At 40.5% G+C, this 20237-nt stretch overlaps 1 protein-coding gene across 5 annotated transcripts in view; it reads right to left on the minus strand.

Annotated features, from left to right (window-relative positions):
* The window catches only part of RERE (arginine-glutamic acid dipeptide repeats), a 422829-nt gene that overhangs the window by 385557 nt on the left and 17035 nt on the right, over positions 1 to 20237 (minus strand). The window lies entirely within an intron of this gene.

The raw sequence follows: 20237 nt of genomic DNA on the forward strand, positions 1-20237 counted from the left end.
GTCAAAATGGCAGAGTTGTGGCTGTTACCTAGGTGATTCAGAGGGAAGAATACTATTTAGGGAGAAGGAGGACTCCCAGATTATCCTTCTACATCACCAGAACACCCCAGATAAACTCTCTTGGCTTCAATTTACTCATGTGTATCTGGAAAATTACTCTCCTAAAGAAGTCAATTCTTTAGTAATTTAAATGGATTGAGAACTGATCTAATACAATTCACTCATTTAACAATTTTCATTAACTGGGACTGGGGATATACTGGTGAATATGAAGTCATGTACAAACAATGAACAAGTTAACAAATAAGTAAAAAACTCATTTCAGAAAAGTGCTCTGAAGAAGTAATGTGAAAACTCAGCAGTCAGTCTCTCCAATCCAAGCCTATCTTTAGAATCAGCTTTTAGGACTCCTTGGATACTGTAGTCACTGAGATGTATTTTAGGGGTGATAAATTAGTTATTTCAATGTGTTCATACTGCAAGCTCATTTTCTGTGTAAATATTTTCAATCAAAGCATTCTGCAAAACACATGTACTGTTCCCAAGGACATCACACAAGAAAATGCAAGGCAATTTATGTCATTGTCATGATTTTCCTAACATGTAAATGCCCAATTTGGCTTTTAATGCTTAATTAAGGAAAAAAAGTCAGTGATTATTTACCCTTTTTCACTGAAGGAAGGCAAATGAGAATATGTTGCTGTAAACATGGCAAAATGAATTCCAAACTGTTAAGCATCCAGCATCTTCAATATAAATCTTCTGGTCCAGGAAATGACACAGAGAACCAGGCTGATATGCTTAATTTCCTCTACCACAAAAAAAACAAAAACAAAAACACCTCCAAAATCCCTGAAGAGTTCATATTACAAATATAATGTTAATGTGTATGGCCATAACTACAGGGTTGAACTGGCCTCCATAAATTATGTGTCAATCAGGTCCATGGCTAAAAACCACCCTTCACTACTGTCAACTCTCAGCGCCTTCATACACCAAAACACTACGCAACCATTATGAACCATATCAATTTAAAGACCCGATACACAATTAGGTGAGCAAAACAGATGTTAGAAATGCTTAATAACAATTGGATTCAGTCAGTAAATTATAGCAGATTCTTAGAACACTACAGTTATTAAAAGTAACCCTGACAGTATATTTACTGACATTGAATGACATGCAAATACTCATACTTTATTGAATATGCAGTAATTACAAAAATATACCTAATGTGAGGGAGCCTGGCTCGCTGTTGATGGAGCATCCGACCCTTGATCTTGGGGTTGTGAGTTTGAGCCCCACATTGGGTGCAAAGATTACTTGAAATACATACACACACACACACACACACAAATATGTGTGTATATATACACATACACACACACACATACAAGTATAGGTATATAATGTGATACCATTTTCAAAATATATTTATACTGACTATGTAGGGAAAAACTCCGGGAGAGTGTAGCACAAAGAGCTAACGTTAGCAGTTCGAGTTTCTTCTTTTTAACTCCATTTTCTGACTTTTACACAATGAACTATTACCGTTTGATGTCATAAGGAAAATGTAAAACTTATGTTTAAAGCAAGTTAAGGGGGCGCCTGAGTGGCTCAGCTGGTGATTTCAGCTCTGGTCACGGTCTTGCAGTTTGTGAGACAGAGCCCCACATCAGGCTCCACGCGGACATGTGCAGAGCTGGCTTCTGATTCTCTCTCTCTCTCTCTCTCTCTCTCTGCTCCTCCCCTGCTCATGCTCGCTCTCAAAATAAATAAACTTTAAAAAATTAAAATAAAAAGTTACAAAATAGTATACACATATGCCATCAATGATATTCAAAGATAACGAAAGAGGAATTGCACAGAAGAAATGCCACAGAGTGTTTGTTACAAGAGTGATCTCTGGGTGGTCCTTCCCCTCCGTTTACAGAAGTCTTTAACATCTGCTCTTCTCCCTTCTCACCAGGTCCTACCGTAGTCAGGGTGATGGCAACAAAAGGGTACCCATCTAACTGTGAGCTGTCTGGTTTCTAGGTACCGCATCTCCAGTGACCTCTACCTTCCCTCCCTTGAAACCATCGACTTCCACAACCACCCTTCCACAACACACACACACGCACGCACACGCACACGCACACGCACACACACACACACACACACTCCACCCTCTGACCACGGCCCCCAGCAAGCCTGAACACTTGGATACATTTGTCCTCCAGCCTCAACAGAACCTTTCCTCCTTTGATCCCCTTTTCTTCCAGTCATCATCTTTCAGGTTTCATTTCTACTCCCTCTGGTTTATTCTCGCTGCCTCTGGAGTTTCCTATTTCTCCCCTCATTTTAGTAAACTATTTAAAAACTATACCCAACCTAACTTACTTCAAATGACATTAAAAAAAAAAAAAAAAAAAGAATCAGAGGACTCCCGGGTGGGTCAGTCAGTTGAGTGTGCAATTCTCGCTTTCGGCTCAGGTCACAATCTCACAGTGCATGAGATCGAGCCCCATATCGGGCCCCATGCTGGCAGTGAGGAGCCGGCTTAGAATTCTTTCTCTCCCTCTCTCTTTGCCTCTCCCCCGCCCGAGCGCTCTCTCTCAAATAAACTTAAATAAAATAAAATAAGAATCAAGCCAGAATTATTATTCCATTATGTAAAGGAGAACATGTGTTCCAATATGTAAAGGAGGGTGTCTCAAGGAGATAATCACAGAACTGTGCCGGTGTTGCCATGTATTGTAACTCTTGAATGGTACAACGCTCATCTGCTCTTCCTCAGAATCGCTCCATTGTTCCAGCAGAGAATTCAATCATCTGAACTCTCTAATTCCCATACCTCCCCTCATAACGTTCACCTCTTCTCCCTAAATCTTTTTCAATGTTCCCAACATCTGTGTTTCCTAGCACCTAGCCTCAAATATTTGTGGAAGGTGTTCGATAAGCACTGGAACGAACATCTGACCTCTCTCGTCACTTACTTACACTCTGTACATATTAATTCACCTAATTCTCACAGCAACCCCACAAGGTAGGTACTATTATTGTCCCTATTTTATAGATGAGGAAACCTAGGTCCAGAGAAGTGAAGCAACTTCCTCAGTAATATTAAAACTACTACTGGCAGAGTGGAGATTTGAACCCAGGCGTCTGGCTTCAAAGTTGTGACCACCAGTCACACTGCTTCTCAAACCAAAGCCACACTTCTGTTTAAGAAATCTTTTAGTTGAAAATGCAGTTAATAATTTCAACATACGATTTAAGTAAACATCAAATTGATAGGTTTCATACAAACTATAATAATCCCAAAGTTCTTAATATCTGCTTATCATCCAAAATACAACAATATATCCTATTTTCACAAACCTTTTCTTATGTAAATTTCCTAAAATGAATCCACTTTAAGTGCTTAGTAACTTTCTAAATTTTGTACTTCATCGAAGTTATCAGATACTTTCTTCCCCTAAAACGGTATCATTTTAAGTAGATAATGAACAATTTAACAAATTTAAAGATAAGTTTTCCTTTCCCCTTTCTACACACCATCAATATTTGACCTTCCACTTCAACACGTTCTCTCTTACTGAATGTTAAAATAACATCAAAGTCAAAAATTAGAACTACTCATTCTGAGTGAAGCCAATAAGCACTTGAACCTCTGAAGGAATTCTAACTAGAGCAAGAAAGTTATCAATATTTTATCTGCTAACATTTACACTGCAACCTACTTAAAACAGTAAGTTATATGGCTGTTTCAATTTCTGGAAGGCATTGGCTTCTCTGAGAAATCCAGATTTTCTCTTTGCCCTCCTAGAAAAAAACATATTATCCAGTGTCAATGAATATTTTTTTTCTTACATTTTATACTATTAAAGTTTAATAATGGGGCACCTGGGTGGCTCAGTCGGTTGAGCGTCTGACTTCGGCTCAGATCATGATCTCACAGTTTGTGAGTTTGAGCCCTGTGTCGCTGCAGTGCAGAGCCCGCTTCTGATCCTCTGTCCCCCCCCCCCGCCCCTGCCCCACTCGTTTTCTCTCTCTCAAAAATAAAAATAAACATTAAAAAAAGTTTTAGAATGGAACTAATTGTGAAAGGGAAGAGGGGAAAAAAAGAAGAAGAAAAGGAACGGGAGGAAAGTGGGGAGGAGGGAGAATGCAGAAGGAGAAGGGGGCAGGAGGGTGGCAGTATATATCCTTGCAGTGGTGGAGGTCAGGGGAGAAAGAGGAGAGGAGAGAGGAGGAAAAGTATCTTACGTTCAGTTTTTAGAACTTCCTGAAGGAAAGTGTCAGTAAAACGGAAAAACAGAAGAGAATGAATATTTTATTTTCTAAATGAAATTAAAGAAAAATACTGTTTCAGACAGGTCATTCTAGTACAAAATGTGCCATAATTTTAAGAAAAGGTATATGGAATGGCAGAAAAAGCTTCAACTAGCAAGCCCCAAGATCTTTGTTTGGACCCCAAATCTGATACTGTTAGAAGCAAGTCCTCTCTGAATCTCCATTTCCTCTCCCTGGAAATCAGTAATAATACCACCTCTCTTGAAGAATGGGTAAAGTAGTTATAGTCAGGGGTGCCCGGGTGGCTCAGTCGGACAAGCACCCAACTTCAGCTCAGGTCATGATCTCATTCATGGCTTGTGGGGTCAGGCCCCACGTCGGGCTCTGTGCTGACAGCTCAGAGCCTGGAGCCTGCTTCAGATTCTGTGTCTCCCTCTCTTTCTGTCTCTCCCCACTGCCCCCCGGCTCATGCTCTGTCTCTCTTAAAAACAAACAAACATCAAAAAACAATTTTTTTAAGTAGTTATAGTCAACATACTAAACAAACAGCTAAGAAGTGATTCACCTCAAGTATCAGTCATTATATAAAATTTACCTAATGAGTGTACTATTAAGGTATCAAAATAATTCTCATAGGGATCACCCTGCACAGACTTGTCTTAACAGTCTTTCTGCTGTAGTCAGCTACAGAAAGCAGTTTCTTAATGCATGCTTAGAACAGACCATCCACTTTCTTTCAATCTGAGATTTGGTTATAACTCTTTTAAAGGAGCCTGTCTGTATTACTAAACATAGGCACACTTCACTGACTCAAAGTTCAAACCGGGCCTCTTAGAGTGAACTGATTCACATCTAATGCCATACACTCAAATTCCTACCAAATTTCCAGAAATGAAAGCAGGATGATGGGAGACTCACACAAAGCAAGGCATGAGAAATTACTAGTCAACTCTGCAACCTGAAATTTGACTTTACTATAGATCTTATCTGTTAAGTCTCAAAAAATTGAAGAATTTCTCAGCCATGCCAAAAATCACAAGACCTGTTTATACATTTTATCTAATTAGTGAAAAAAACCAATTAACCAAGTTCTTTAATTATCAAGAATTGATGATACTTAAAATACTTCTTTTAGAGGTCCCTATTTATTTTAATTTTTAATAGCACTTGTGTATAAGGGGGCAAACACTATACATTTTAATCAAAGAAAATAAATACTTTAGAAGACTTCATTTTTTTTTTTTTTTGAGTGAGTGAGTGAGTGAGAGAGAGAGAGAGAGAGAGAGAAAACATGTAAGCGGGGGAGGGACAGAGGAAGAGAGAGAGAATCCTAAGCAGGCTCCACACCGCACAGAGCCCAACGCAGGGCTGATCTCAAGACCACGAGAGCATGACCTGAGCCAAAATCAAGAGTCGGATGCTTAACTGACTGAACCACCCAGGTACCACTAGAAGACTTCATTTTTACATACAGTTTTTTAAAATCTTGTTCAGAAATACAGTTATTGAACAATTTTATCTGTAATAAACAAGAACTCACTCATACTCTACACTAATAATTGTAAATATGAGAAGACACCAATCTGTTATAAGTTCCAGGAGAACAGACATTTTTTCCTACTGATTCATTACCAAATCCTCAGAAAGTTGACACTCAATATTTACTGAATGAAAAAAAATCTATATAGTGCTACTCATAATAATAAAAATAAAACATTTGGAGCATTATGCATTTGTTATAAGGATGAAAATTAGGTAACTGCATGGCAGTGCTTGTATTTTTTAAAATAACCCATTTGGGGTGCCTAGGTGGTTCAGTTGGTTAAGCATCCGACTTCGGCTCAGGTCATGACCTCACAGTTAGTTTGTGGGTCCGAGCCCCATGTTGGGCCCTGAGCTGACAACTCAGAGCCTGGAGCCTGCTTCAGATTCTGTGTCTCCCTCTCTCTCTCTGCCCCTCCCCTGCTTGTGCTCGCGCACGCTCTCCCTCTCTCTCTCTCTCTCTCTCTCTCTCTCTCTCTCTCTCTCAAAAATAAACTTTTTTTTTCAAAGTAACCCATTCATTTTTTAAAGCATTAACCTGAACATTAAGCAAATTGGGTTCTAATGTCAGCTCAATCACCAATTTGACTTCCACCTTGGGGTAAATGATCATCTATCCTTCTGGGCTCCAGTACCCTCGTGTGTATTACTTCCGCTCCTCTTTGGCCCTGGCTAGTCGATTCCTGGGGACAGATTACAGAGAGAAGAACATGCCTAAGCTGTACCGAAGCAAACAGAATCTGCACTATCCAACTGGATCAAGAAATCCTTAGTGACATGCTCAAGCCACACTGACTCAGAATCACCCATTTTAACTCCAGGGCCCCAAAGGCATACTTGAACCACCACTCTACACCAAAGAGAGCCAGTAATTTAGGTCATCTGATGCAACAGAACAATGCCATCCAGGGTACACCGACATATCAAGCCTTACTGTCAAAGGAACCAGAAAGTAAAGTACAGGTGGAGAGGGAGCAATTTCACCCGCTGGAAACAGTGCAGATCTCTGTGCCAGCCAACAGCCAGTATACAATGGAAAAGGATGCTCGCCAATCTGCTGTAAGAAAAGCAGCTATTTTCAAGCCCTATAATAAAATCTATTATAATCTTACAATATTCAGGGGCATATGGCTGGCTCAGTCACAGGTGTCGACTCATGATCTTGGGGTTTTGAGTTTGAGCTCCATGTTGTGTGTAGCGATTACTTAAATAAATAAATGAATCTTTAAAAAAATGAAAAGAATCTTACAGTACTCATTATATGTGAGCCGGGACAAATCTATGAGGACATTGCCTCTTTTACAAAATCTTTCAGATGAAAATCTCGAAGACCCCAAAAGCATCATTTGTCCTTCGACACCTACCACCTCCATCCCACTTGCCTCACCCTACACTCAACATACTTTATTAGCAACCACAACTAAAGAACTATGAGAGGAAGCATAGTACAATGGTTAGGAACACAGACTCTGGAGTCACACTGTCTGGGTTCAAAACTTGGATCTGGGGGCACCTGACTAGCTAGGTAGGAGAAGCACGTGACTCTTGATTTCAGGGTGGTGAGGTTGAGACCATGCTGGGTATAGAGACTGCTTACAAAAAAAATCTTTTTTTTTTTTAATTTTTTAAGTTTATTTATTTATTGGAGGGAGGGGGACAGAGAGGGAGGGAGAGAGAGAACCCCAAGCAGGCTCTGCACCATCAGCATGGAGCCCAATGCAGGGCTCAATCTCACAAACCATGATATCATGACCTGAGCCAAAATCAAGAGTGGAATGCTTAACCCGCTGAGCCACCCAGGCGCCCCTAAAAATAAAATCTTTAAAAAAAAAAAAAACCTTGGCTATACATTTCCCAGCTGGGTGACTTTCAGCAAGTTACCAAGTCTTTCTGTGTCTCCACTTCCCCAACACTGTAAAAAAATACATAGGATTGCTGTAAAGATTAAATGCATGTAGAACAGTGCCACTGTAAGGACTAAGTGAAGAATAAAATTTTTTTAATGTAAGGTAAGTAATTTGCACCAAGGCCTACTCCTTATAAGAAAGAATGGAAACAGGAATTCTCATTCTTTGTGATCTAATCCCTAGGCCATGCAAACTCTTTAACACCAAAGGGCCATCTTGAGGGAGGAAGTGAGGATGCTGCCGCATGGTGATACTGACAAGCTAAAGGCCAAGAATTTCTCAATTGCAGGTTCACAGAGGGATGCAGTGGACCTACTAATCCCCTGAAATTAAAATTCTGAAGCAGCAAGCTACTTCTGCACTATTATTTCTCCTATCTGGAAAAAAAAAAGGTCTTCAACTACCTACAGCCCTGTTTTGCTATTCTCCTACAGCAAATATCCTCCAAAAAGGTGCTATATTCATTCTCTCAAATTCTTCTTTCATTCTTAAATCCACTCCAATAAGGTTTTGACCCAACCCACTGAAACTAATCTTGTCACGTTCATCTCCGACCTCAACATTGCTAAATCCAATGATCAATTTTCCATCCGGATGACCTGATTTAGCAGACTTTTGTAACACTTTCTCCCTTTTTCTTACTTGGCTTCCAAGATGCTCTCTTGGTTTTTCCTTTTATGCTGATCTCTTCTTGGTGATTTTTGTTGTAGACTGTTCTTCTCTCAGACCTTTTAATGCCCCATGTTTAGTTCTTGGACCTTTTCTCTGTATTCCTGTTGTGATCTCTTCCAATTTCCCAGCTTTAATTACATTTGCCAATAACTACAACTATGTATTTACAATCCAGGTTTCTCACCTAATTCCAGACTCTTCTACTGTCTTAAAACTGTCTGCTCAGCATTTCCACTCTGCAATCTACTACTTACCTTAAACTCAATATCCAAACCTAAGCTCTTAATCTTCCCCAAAAAGGCTGCTCTAACCATACCCTTCCCATACTAGCTTCTGATAACCGCATCCTTCTGGCTTAGTCCCAAAATCTTGAAATCATTCTTTTTTTTTTTTTTTTTTTTAATTTTTTGAAGTAGCTCAGTCTTTATATTTATTTATTTTTTCTTTTAGGTAAGCTCTTTGCCCAACATGGGGCTTGAACTCACAACCCCAAGATCAAGAGTCGCATGCTCTACCAACTGAGCCAGCCAGACACCCCACCTTGGAATCATTCTTGACTGCTTTCACCCCTACCCGACATGAAAATTCATCAGAAAATACCATTATTCTACCTTTGAAATATGTCCTGAAGCCAAACACTCACCACCCTCACTACTACCACCCTGGTCTGAGCCACCATCATTTCTCATGTAGATTATTTATTACAATAGCCTCCCACCTGTGCCCTCACCCCCATCCTTTGGCCCCAGTTTGTAGTCAACACAGCAGTCAGAGACATCCCTTTAAAATGCAAATCACTTGTCAAATCCCTGCTCAAAACCTTCCAAAGACTTCCCAGTTCAATTTCTGCAAGGTCCTTAAGAGGACCCCAGGGGCACCAGAGACCTACTTGCCCCTACCCCCTTACCAGTACATACTACCAGTTGTATCTATCTTAGGAATCAATACACATGAATGGTGGTCCCCAAAAAGGTAAGTCCAAATCCTAACCCCCAGTTCCTGAGGAATGTGACTTTATTGGGAAAAACGGTCTTTGTAGATATAATTAAGAATCCTGAAATGAGATCATCCTGGATTTAGGTTGGGCACTAAATCCAATGACAAGCAGAAGAAGATGAAACAGGAAGAGGTGTGAGGACAGATGATGTGTCTGAAAGCCGAGGACTGCCACGGACTGCCACGGGCTGCCACAGGCTGCCGGCTGCCATCAGAAGCCAGGGGAGGAGCATAGATCCCTCCTTCCTCAGAGCCTCTGGATTATAGGAGAGAATATATTTCCATTATTTTAAGTCACCCACCGGTGTTACTGTTACAGCAGCTCCCAGAAACTAACACACCACTCTTCTTGTTGGTCTTTGTGCTGGCATTCCCCTCATTTGAGCCACAGAAAGCTCCAAAGCCAGAACTCTGCATGGCTAACTGGTGTGCCATCTTTAACCTTTTGTTCAAATATCATCCTATCAGGCCGATCCTTACTTCCATATTTAAATCAGAGCCACGGCTATTCTTCCCTTCCTGTATTCTATTTTTTCCACGGCACTTACCATATCCTAATATACTCCACAATGTTCTTATGTATCATGCTTATTGCTTGCTGACTTTACTAGAATATAAGCTCCACAGGGGCACAGTGTGGGGACTGTTGGATTTTTTTCATTATGTATCCTAAACATCTAATAACCATGCCTGACAGGAGAGTAACCATTTGATAGACATATGCTGAATATATCTGTTTGTTGCACGAATGTGTGCATGTCTTTTTCTGGGAAAAGTCCACAGTTTTCCCCAGATTAATAAAGGGATCCCAAAAAAGCTCCTAATCTTTGTTCTAAATCTTTAAGTAGCTATGGAAAATAAGATTCTAAAACTCTATCATTAAAGACCCCAACTCTAGGGGCACCTGGCTGGCTCAGTTGCAAAAGCATAAAACTCTTGATCTTGGGGGTCATGAGTTTAGGCCCCACGTTGGGTGTAGAGATTATTCAAAACAAACAAACAAACAAACAAACAAAAAAACCCCAACCCTAGAAAAGCAAACAAAAACCAATAAACACTCAACACCATGACTTAATATCTTGCATTTTGCAAACAGCAGATACCGTAAGTTTAAATTTCATACTCCTAAAACCAACTTTTACCAAAAAAGACACTCCGCTTCAATTTAGTGCTTTGCCCACTTTCACAAGACCTCCTACACTAAAGGATGCCCTTGGCTAAACTAGCATAAAAAATAAAGAATAGTGGCCTTCCATGCAGAACATTCACATAAACCAAGGTAGTTTCACAAAGCTCAAGAACACTGTGAAATACTTTTCTCTACCTGGCTAAAATCCTATGCAAAGTAGAGAAGTAGAACCAAAGCAAACCATAACCTGTCTAGCATCTATCATTCCTATGGAGTAAACAGCTGTTTACTCCAAATACAACATCACAGTTTGTACGGCCTTAGAAACCGTTGTGGAATGGATGTCATTTACATCTACAGCTTTGGTATGAACCATAAAGCGTAACATTGAAAAGCAGTCAAGCACAGCAAAACTTGTTAATGGATTTTGATAACAGCAGAAAGGCACCCATTGCGTTCCTTATTATTGCTGCAACATATTTCACAGTTAATGCTAAACAGGTCAAGTTGAACACAATCACACTAAGCACCAGAATTCAGTATATAATTTATCCAAGCATAATTCTTCAGACATACCTTTTATATTAAATAAATGGCCATTACAGATGAAAATTTGCACATCTGCTGCTATGGAATCTTTCTTATTCCATCAGCAAGTGGATTAACAATACAACCCAGTCCCAGCCCTTACCTTGACTGGTTCCTTTCCCCAACTGAAGCAGTTCGGTAATTTCAAGGATATAAAATCTACCAGATACTCTGAAGAGAAAGGCATTTAAAACACTATTAATTCATTTTCAATGCGAGGTTTTGCCTTAGGCTTGTTTTATAACTAGTTGTAAAAACTTCACCTCTCAGCACATGGCATTTTACCAAATCTCAAACACGAGCACTCTCTTCACCTCCACCACCCCCACCCGTCCAAGCCACCACGTCTCACCGGGATTCCTGCAATGGCCTCCTCACCAGCCTCCAGCTGGCAGCAGTCTAACTTTTACACAGCAGGATCTTTTTTTTTTAACGTTGATTCATTTTTGAGAGAGAGGGACAGAGTACGAGAGGGGGAGGGGCGGAGAGAGAGGGAGACACAGAATTCAAAGCAGGCTCCGGGCTCAGCACAGAGGCTGACGCAGGGCTCGAACTCATAGACCACAAGATCATGACCTGAGCCAAAGTCGGACGCTCAACCGACTGAGCCACCCAGGCACCCCAACAGCAGGATCTTTTTAAAAGAGAAATCAGAAACTGTCACACCTGGATCAAAACCTTCCGGCAGCATCCCGTTATGCATAAAATAAAAGGCAGAGACCTTACCATGGTCTACAAGGACCTATCAGACCCAGCCTGTGCCTCTCCCTCTGACCTCACCTCCTACAGCTCTCAGAGCTGTTCCACTGCTCCCTGACCACACCAGCAGGCTCCTATCTTGGGACTTTTGCACTTAGTATTCTCTCTGCCTGGAATGCCCTATCCCCAGATCTCTGCATGGTTCCTTACCCTGTTCAAGGCCTTGCTCAAATGTCACCTCTTCAGAGAAGCTGTCCCTTAATACCCTACTTAAAACAGTACCCCATCACCCCATCAGCATCTCTTACCCTATTTGGGCATCAATCACAGTTGCTCATTTTATAATTTACTTTGAATTGGAACAGAGGCATATTTTCCTTGTTCAAAATGAAATCTGAGCAAAAACAAATGCTATTTTACAGGCCACTCACCATGAAGTTAGACACAATGTATAAATGAACACACACATCTTTTATAAAATAAGTATGTGATGGGGTGCCTGGGTGGCTCAGTCGGGTACGTGTCCAACTTCGGCTCAGGTCATGATCTCACGGTTTGTGGGTTCAAGCCCCTCATCGGGCTCTGTGCTGACAGCTCAGAGCCTGGAGCCTGCGTGGGATTCTGTCTCTGCCCTGTCTCTGCCCTGCTCTGTCTCTGCCCCTCCCCGCTTGTTCTCTGTCTCTATCTCTCTCTCTCAAAAATAAATAAACATTAAAAAAAATTTTTTTAAATAAGTATGTGGTTGGGGCACCTAGGTAGCTCAGTCCTGGGCGGCTCAGTCCATTGAGTGTCTGACTCTTGATTTCAGCTTGGGTCATGATCTCAAGGTTTGTGGGTCTGAGCCCCTCATCGGGCTCTGTGTTGACAGTGCGGAGCCAGCTTGGGCTTCTCTCTCTCCCTCTCTCTCTGCACCTCCCCCCTCTCAAAATAAACATTTTAAAAAAATGTTTTAATAAATAAAAAATATACAATAAAAATATGTGCTTAGGTATGGTTTTCTTTATTTTTAATTTAGAAGTATTAAAAAGAAGTGCTGTATGTACAAGCAAGTTTATGGTACTGGTATAGATATGGAGGAAAAAGAATAATGGAAACAACCAAAATGCCCAGTAACAGGGAAGTACTTAAGGAATATAAACATTAAAAACATACGACCATAATAAACAATAGTTAGGAATGCATAAAAGCACAAAAGTGTTTAGGAGATGTTAAATTTTAAAAACTCAATTACAATGATAAGTAAGCCCAACCTTTCCACTGACTAAGCAGGAGGGGCCTAAGCAGGGTGGGCCTGGCCCACCCTGGCAGATGAGGACTCAACAGCTATTAGCCTTGTGGCCGAGCTCTCTGACTCCCAGGTAGCAGGGGCCGAGCGTACCATCACAGTGCAGTATCAGAAGCGAGGGCCCAGGGCAGACAGTACAGGTGTCACGGGAGAGCACGGCTAGGTACAACCCTGAGTGAGGACAGGTTTCCTGATGAAAGCATGCCTAAACTAAGACCTGAAGAATAAACAAGAGACAGCCAAAAAGGGGGGCGAGAGGGTTGGGGATGGAAGAATATGTATGAAACAGTGGATGTTTGGGGTAGGAGGCAAGAAAAGAGATGAAACTATGATTTATGATCTGTTTAAAAACCTGTCCCAATGGAGCATGTAAATTAAGTCTGTAACACCCATAAAATAACATCTATATTTGGTGATAGGAGTTTTGGTAAATTTTCTATTTTTTATGAATTATGATGCTAAGTAAAAGCCAACAGTGATTCTTCAACCAACCACTTAGACTTGCCAAAGTCTATTTTGTCCTGTGGCTACTTGGGTTTCCCTTCAGTCTGTCTGGCCATCTGACCAAATACAAGTAGGGATGGGAAACAATGTGAACACAGCACACAAGTGCACAAACACATCCTTCCCAGGCCTGGCCAGTGCACGTCCTAACCCAGAAGTACTCAGACTTCACAGTCTCTGGCTGCCTTGCCACGTTCCTACCTCTACCCCCAACCCAAGCATCCCGTTCTTCTCAGGTGCCAGCACGAATTCTGCGCTTAGCATTCCCAGCCTCCAACATTTGGCTCACCTAACGTATCTCACCCCACTCCCGCCCACAGATTCCTCACTCCAGCAAGATTTCCCTTGCCGGACTCAGTACACAGCACACTCCTTCTTGCCTCAGGCTGACCTGACCCCCTGCTGAGACCATCAGAACCTGCTCTCCCAGTGCCTATTCAAACAGCACCCACTCTTTAAGGCCGGGCTCTTAGCTTCTGGATAAGTACTTAGTCAATTACTTTAACCCACAATAATCTCTAGTTAACCTAAATGTGACTATATATTCATATATTTATGTTTATGCTATACAGTATGTAGTTGGCTATATTCCACTTTTGTTCTAGATCTCTAAATATACTCTTCAAGGCTTGCCTCCTAAGTTGTGAGGGCAAAGGTAATAACTTTTATTTCTTTTACATCCCACTTATATCAGTATTAAACTTGGAAAACACATATCCTGTACCTGTTGACTCACTGACAGTTCCTGGGTGGAAAGTTAAGCCAAGCAGAATTCAGTGCCAGCTGCTTCTCTCTGGAGCTATAGGTTTAAGCACCAAGATTGGGACTTAATTTACATGCTCCACTGGGACAGGAAAAAGAGCATAAATACTGACAATGCAAGACAGTTAAAGGAACAGTAACAACAACAACAAAAAAAACCTAAACAGAAGAAAAAAGATTGAATGACTGATTGATTCCTAACGAAGGCAAGTACCACTATATTACAAGTCTCCCAAGCACTTTGTACATTATCTAGCAAATAGTAAATAATAATACAAATAAATAATAAATAAATCTATTTGGTGAATAAATAGATTTAGTGCCAGTATAAGAAATATGGAGGTAATAGGTATAACTAAAAGCTTAGATTTTAATTTTCAATGTCCTGAGGTCGTTCTTGTATCATTTAATACTAACAAATTTATTTTTTTTTTAAGTTTATTTGAAAGAGACAGAACACAAAGTAGGAGAGGGGCAGAGAGAAAGACAGAATCCCAAGCAGGTTCCACACTGTCAGCGCAGAGCCTGACACGGGGCTTGAACTCGTGTAACTGCAAGATCATGACCTGAGCCAAAATCAAGAGTCGAAAGATGCTTAACTGACTGAGCCACCCAGGTGTGTCCCGTAAATTTATTTTTAAACAATGCTTCAAATCCTCCATACAGAGATACCACAATTTTTCTGAAAACTAAGTAGGCCATTTTCCAGGGGGAAAAAAAGGCCAGGCATTACTTCTTACTTAGGGAGGAAGAATGGTTGGCCAGAGAGAATGAATTAAAAAATTAAATATTGTGCCCCCTGCCACCCAACGAAGAAAACATGCAAATCAGATCAACATCTAATTTACTTATATCATGTGTCCACAAAAAAAAAAAAAAAAAAAAAAGTCTGCAGGTTTCCAAGGCAGAGGAGAAGGTCAAGGGCAATACTAACTCCTGGTATAGTAATCTTTATTCTTTATTAGAAAAGAGTTCTTTTTTGGGGCACCTGGGTGGCTCAGTTGGTTAAGCGCCTAACTTCAGCTCAGGTCATGATCTCCCCGTTTGTGAGCTCAAGCCCGCATCAGCTCTCTGCTCTCAGCACAGAGCCCGCTTCAGACCCTCTGTCTGTCTGTCTCTCTGTCTCTCTCCCCTTCCCCTGCTTGTGCTCTCTCTCAAAAAATAAACATTAAAAAGAAAAAAGAAAAAAAAAAAAAAAAAAACAGTTCTTTTTTCCAAAACAGGGGTTTGGGAAAAATGAACAAAATTATTTTAAATAAGCTCTGAGAGCATGTTCTTAAAAGTAAACAAAACAGGGGCACCTGGGTGGCTCAGTCAGTTAAGCGTCCGACTTCGGCTCAGGTCATGATCTCACGGTCCGTGAGTTCCAGCCCCGCGTCGGGCTCTGTGCTGACAGCTCAGAACCTGGAGCCCGTTTCAGATTCTGTGTCTCCCTCTCTCTCTGCCCCTCCCCTGTTCATGCTCTGTCTCTCTCTGTCTCAAAAATAAATAAACGTTAAAAAAAAAAAAAAAGTAAACAAAACATATAGAAAGGTATTTCAGGTTCAGTGAAAAGACAAAGGTTAGGGTGCTCAACCTTTTCCCAGAAGAGATTTACCCTCTACTTCCCTAGAAAACTTCAGTGACAAGAAAACCTCACCCTGGTTACATCAGGCCACACATCCGCAATAAATGTAGACGCCTAAAGACGGGCTGAAGAATCCATTTGTTAACAGGTAAGTTGTCCCTAAGTACCATGTAAATGTCCACGGCACATGCACACCTCACACTGGGCTATGGGGGAGCATAAAGTTTCTACTTTTATTAAAGTTCTTCTAAGACTGTATTTTATTCACATCATTTCCTCATGAACTCTGTCACTGCAGGGACACAACTTATTTATCTTTGTGCTCCCAGTGCCTAATACTGTGCCCTGTAAGAGACACTAGAAACAGTACTGGCAAATGAATGGCCCAGTGTACCACTCACAGCCTCCCTTCCTAAGAGCCGACCACCCAGAGAAAAGGAGACTTGGAGGAGAGCAGCCTTTGCACAGAAGCTAAGCCTGAATTTACAGACCATTTTTATAAATATCATTATGTCGATCTTATTAATCACTGTGTCTATCATTTTAGAAAAATGACTGAGTTTTCCTTTTCATGATTAGTATAGGTACATGGAAAGTATGACTCTTTCAAGATCTTTTTTTTTTTTTGCAAATTACACACATCGCTCTTAGACACACACAAAAACTGTAAGAGAAGAAAAGGAAGCATACTGTATTTGAGAAGAAAAAGACATTAGTTTCAAACTACAATTCTCTAAAACTCAAGCAAAACAGAAAATACAAAGGAAAAAAGCTCTGTCAGAAATCATTTAAGGACAAATAAAGTACATCATCACTATAAACTTAGAACAATGCTCTTTCAGAATTTATCATCAACAGAACAGGTGAAGCTTCACAGAAAAAAGATAAATTAGAAGAGAGCCTTCTTCACTTAATGAAGTCCAAGTAACATTTTTATAACCAATTAAGTTTATATAATTGAAAGAGTACCAAGCGTATAGCTTTTTCCATGCATCTAAAAACAAACGTCAGTTTAGGGCACCTAGGTGGCTCAGTTGGCTGAGCTCAGGTCATGATCTCATCATAGTTCATGGGTTTGAGCCCCACATCAGGCTTGCTGCTGTCAGTGTGGAGCCCACTTTGGATCCTCTTTCCCCCTCTTTCTCTGCCCCTCCCTACCCTGCTCTCTCTCTCTCAAAAATAAACATTAAAAAAAATTTTAAATAACACAGTAAAAACAAACATCAGCTCAATAATTCACAGCAGAAACCAGGTAGTCACAAGCATGACAGGTTTACCTCATCTCTGAAATATACTTTTAGCTATGCACTAGGCTAAAACTTCATAGTCATCCATTATTCTTATGGACCCTCTTATAACATCCAATGAAACAGAACTTCAAATACTGACTTCTAATTTCATGTAATTCAAACAACAGGTCTTGTGGCCAAAATTACATCAAATGGCCACGGTTCCTTTTTAAGGTAATACGATGAGCAGGAGGCTAAAACCCTCCATAGGTCATCTCTGTAAATGGGTCCTACAGTGATTGTGACATGGTACCATGGGGGCCCAGTTACTCCTAGACAATCACCTTGTAAATGAAGAGATGACTGTCACTGAACCTAAAGTTAAAAACCAAACCTCAGAAATGAGCTGTGCCAACTCAGTGTCATTGGAGGTTTCTAAACAAGTGTCACAGATGAGCTCAAAATAGGTCAAACCCCTCCCTCCTTGGTGCTTTAGCAACATTCAAATCTCTAACACTTACCCCAGAGGTGAGATTCTTTTTAGTGGTGTCTTACACGTATTTTCTCTCAATTTTAAGAAGGCTTACAGAAGCTCTTGGGGGGAGGGTGATCCATCAGGGAAGCAGGGGTCTATTTTTATACCGGGAGCGTAAAGTGAATCACTTCGGAGCAATGCACAGACAGAGCTGAGGCCCACCTTGATGACAGCTGTATCAAAGGCTAAATTTCCGAGGATCATAAATCACGACAGTAAGCATATCAACGGCATGTGGTACTCTGCAAGAATTTTGCAACCTTAACATTACCCACCTCCTACAGTTCTTTGATACTCAAAAGATGCCTTGGATTTCAAAGCCAGCCCCGCATCAGCATGGCTTGCAAATGGCATCCTAGAAACCGTATGACTACGTACAAGCAAAATGGACTTTGGGGATGCAAGAAATTTGACAGCACTCATACTCTTCTCAGGGAGTGACAAAAATATGGCCACTTTCTTAAAAGGCGAAATTACCCCAAACATACAAACCAAATGAGAAAACGAATTATATGAGCACCTAGAGAAGAGACTTAACCAGACAACTCTCCCCTGATTCAGGACAGTCTCCGTCCACCCCCCTCCCCAAAGAGGGACCGATATTACAACCAATGTTAACCGTTTTAATTACAAATTAACCTCTGACTCCCAAGCAAAAAAGCTTCAGAGCTTCTTTCCTGAACAATTGGACTGGAATAAGCAACTTGAGAGAGAAAATGGTTTAAGACATTTCAGGGGCTACAACCTAACTCTAGCTCTTTCTGAATCTTTATATTAAAAGTTCACAGGCCTGCGATTAAGGTGGCAGGAAAACCGAATACCTGCTCCCTTTCCGAACTCAAACAACCTATTGACGCCATCCGCATTGTATTCACCACAGAAAAGCATATTTACAGATTTCTGGGATTTAAAAAATTGCGGAGTTTGTTAAAAAAAGAAAAGGCAATGTATTATCACACTCATAAAATGTCTTTTTGATGTCTCTTGTCATAAAATGCAAACAAAAGTATTTATTTTAGGATAAAACACCTAAAAACAGTAGTTCTCTACTACAGCTGAACACTTACCGCACAGTTAGTAGTCCCTACATAAAAATATTTGGAACAAATACATCTGCATGTAGTGCTGGCACAAGAAAAACATCAAGATGACAGGAGACTTCTCTTGGCAACATTACAGAAAATAAATACTGCTAGATTAAGGAAAGATTGTGGGCTCCAAGAGCCCTGAGTTCCTGGGAAAGAAAAAGGAAACTAACGTACTTTAGATTTATAGAGTACATTTACATTCTCAAAGTATTTCCATATCTATCTTTTCATCTCAGTGTATGTAACCACCGTCGCCATCCAAGAGCTAGGGAGGCAGGGCAATTCATCATACACGGGGTCCACGGCACAGGTGGAATCGGGGCCCAGGTCTTCTCCCGCTAACTAGAAGACATACATCAAGCTTATTTATAATGTTCATAGGCTATCATGGTTCAGGATATTTTTGGTGAAGCAAGAAAAATCATGAATGACACAGCACATACACAGTGTGCTTAAAAGACCCTTACTCTCTCCTATCAAATCAACATCCCGTCTCTGAGCAAAACATTGTTTCTGGACTTACAGACGTCGTTTTCCACAGGTCACCCAGTTCTCATGTCTCACCTTGATTTCAATGAACATAGTAACCAAGAATTTTATTTATTTTTATTTTAGGACAGTGCTTTTTTTTTAAGGACAGTGCTTCTAAGTCAGGAAATAGCCCTCCAGCAGAAATGGAAACACCCACAAGCTATGCTGAACACTGTGTTCAAGCCACTCAATGTTCACATTAGTCTCATCCTAAGTAATCATGCCACTGACCCACGTGTCAGTCAGCATCAGCCTCAATCTCCATATGAAGAGCTAAAGAAAAAGAAAATCTAATTAAAAGCCCAAGAAAAAATCCACTTTAATCAAAGCTGCAACCCAAAGGCCAAGGGACTTTACGGTAGGGAAAAAAATCCTAAAACATGAAAAAATTAGTAACAAGAAAAGAGATGCCAAGGGGGAAAAAGAGAAGACATTTTAATTTAAAAGACTAAAACCAAACTAACCAAAAATAACTTTCCAAATAGAAGAAGCATAAAAAGATGGAGAAATAATAAAAAATGAGGGGGTTAAAATGCAGAGAATCACATTTTTAAGGATATTTTTACTAAAAAGAATAGGAAACTAAATGTTTATAGTATTACTTTATAAAGTCAAAAGAAAAGAATGATCCATTCAATTTTATCAAAACCAATAGAAAACCATCTGCCATAAGCCTGCATCAACACATTTTCCCAAGTCGAACGACCATTCTGATGAGGGTCCCAGACTCAGCCAATAACAAGGGCTACTGTGCTATAGGTGTCCTTGGACAGGAGCTGCCTGGGACCGGATTAGATGAGAGCCATGCTAGGAGACAGAAAAGCTTTCCTCAAAAAAATCAGCCTAACAAATGACCAATATGCTTTTCTCCACACTAAAATATCTGTGTTAATTATAACCAGGAACACATATAGGCCAGATCATA

This window comes from Panthera tigris, chromosome C1 (genome assembly GCF_018350195.1).
Source record: "Panthera tigris isolate Pti1 chromosome C1, P.tigris_Pti1_mat1.1, whole genome shotgun sequence".
NCBI lineage: Eukaryota > Metazoa > Chordata > Mammalia > Carnivora > Felidae > Panthera > Panthera tigris.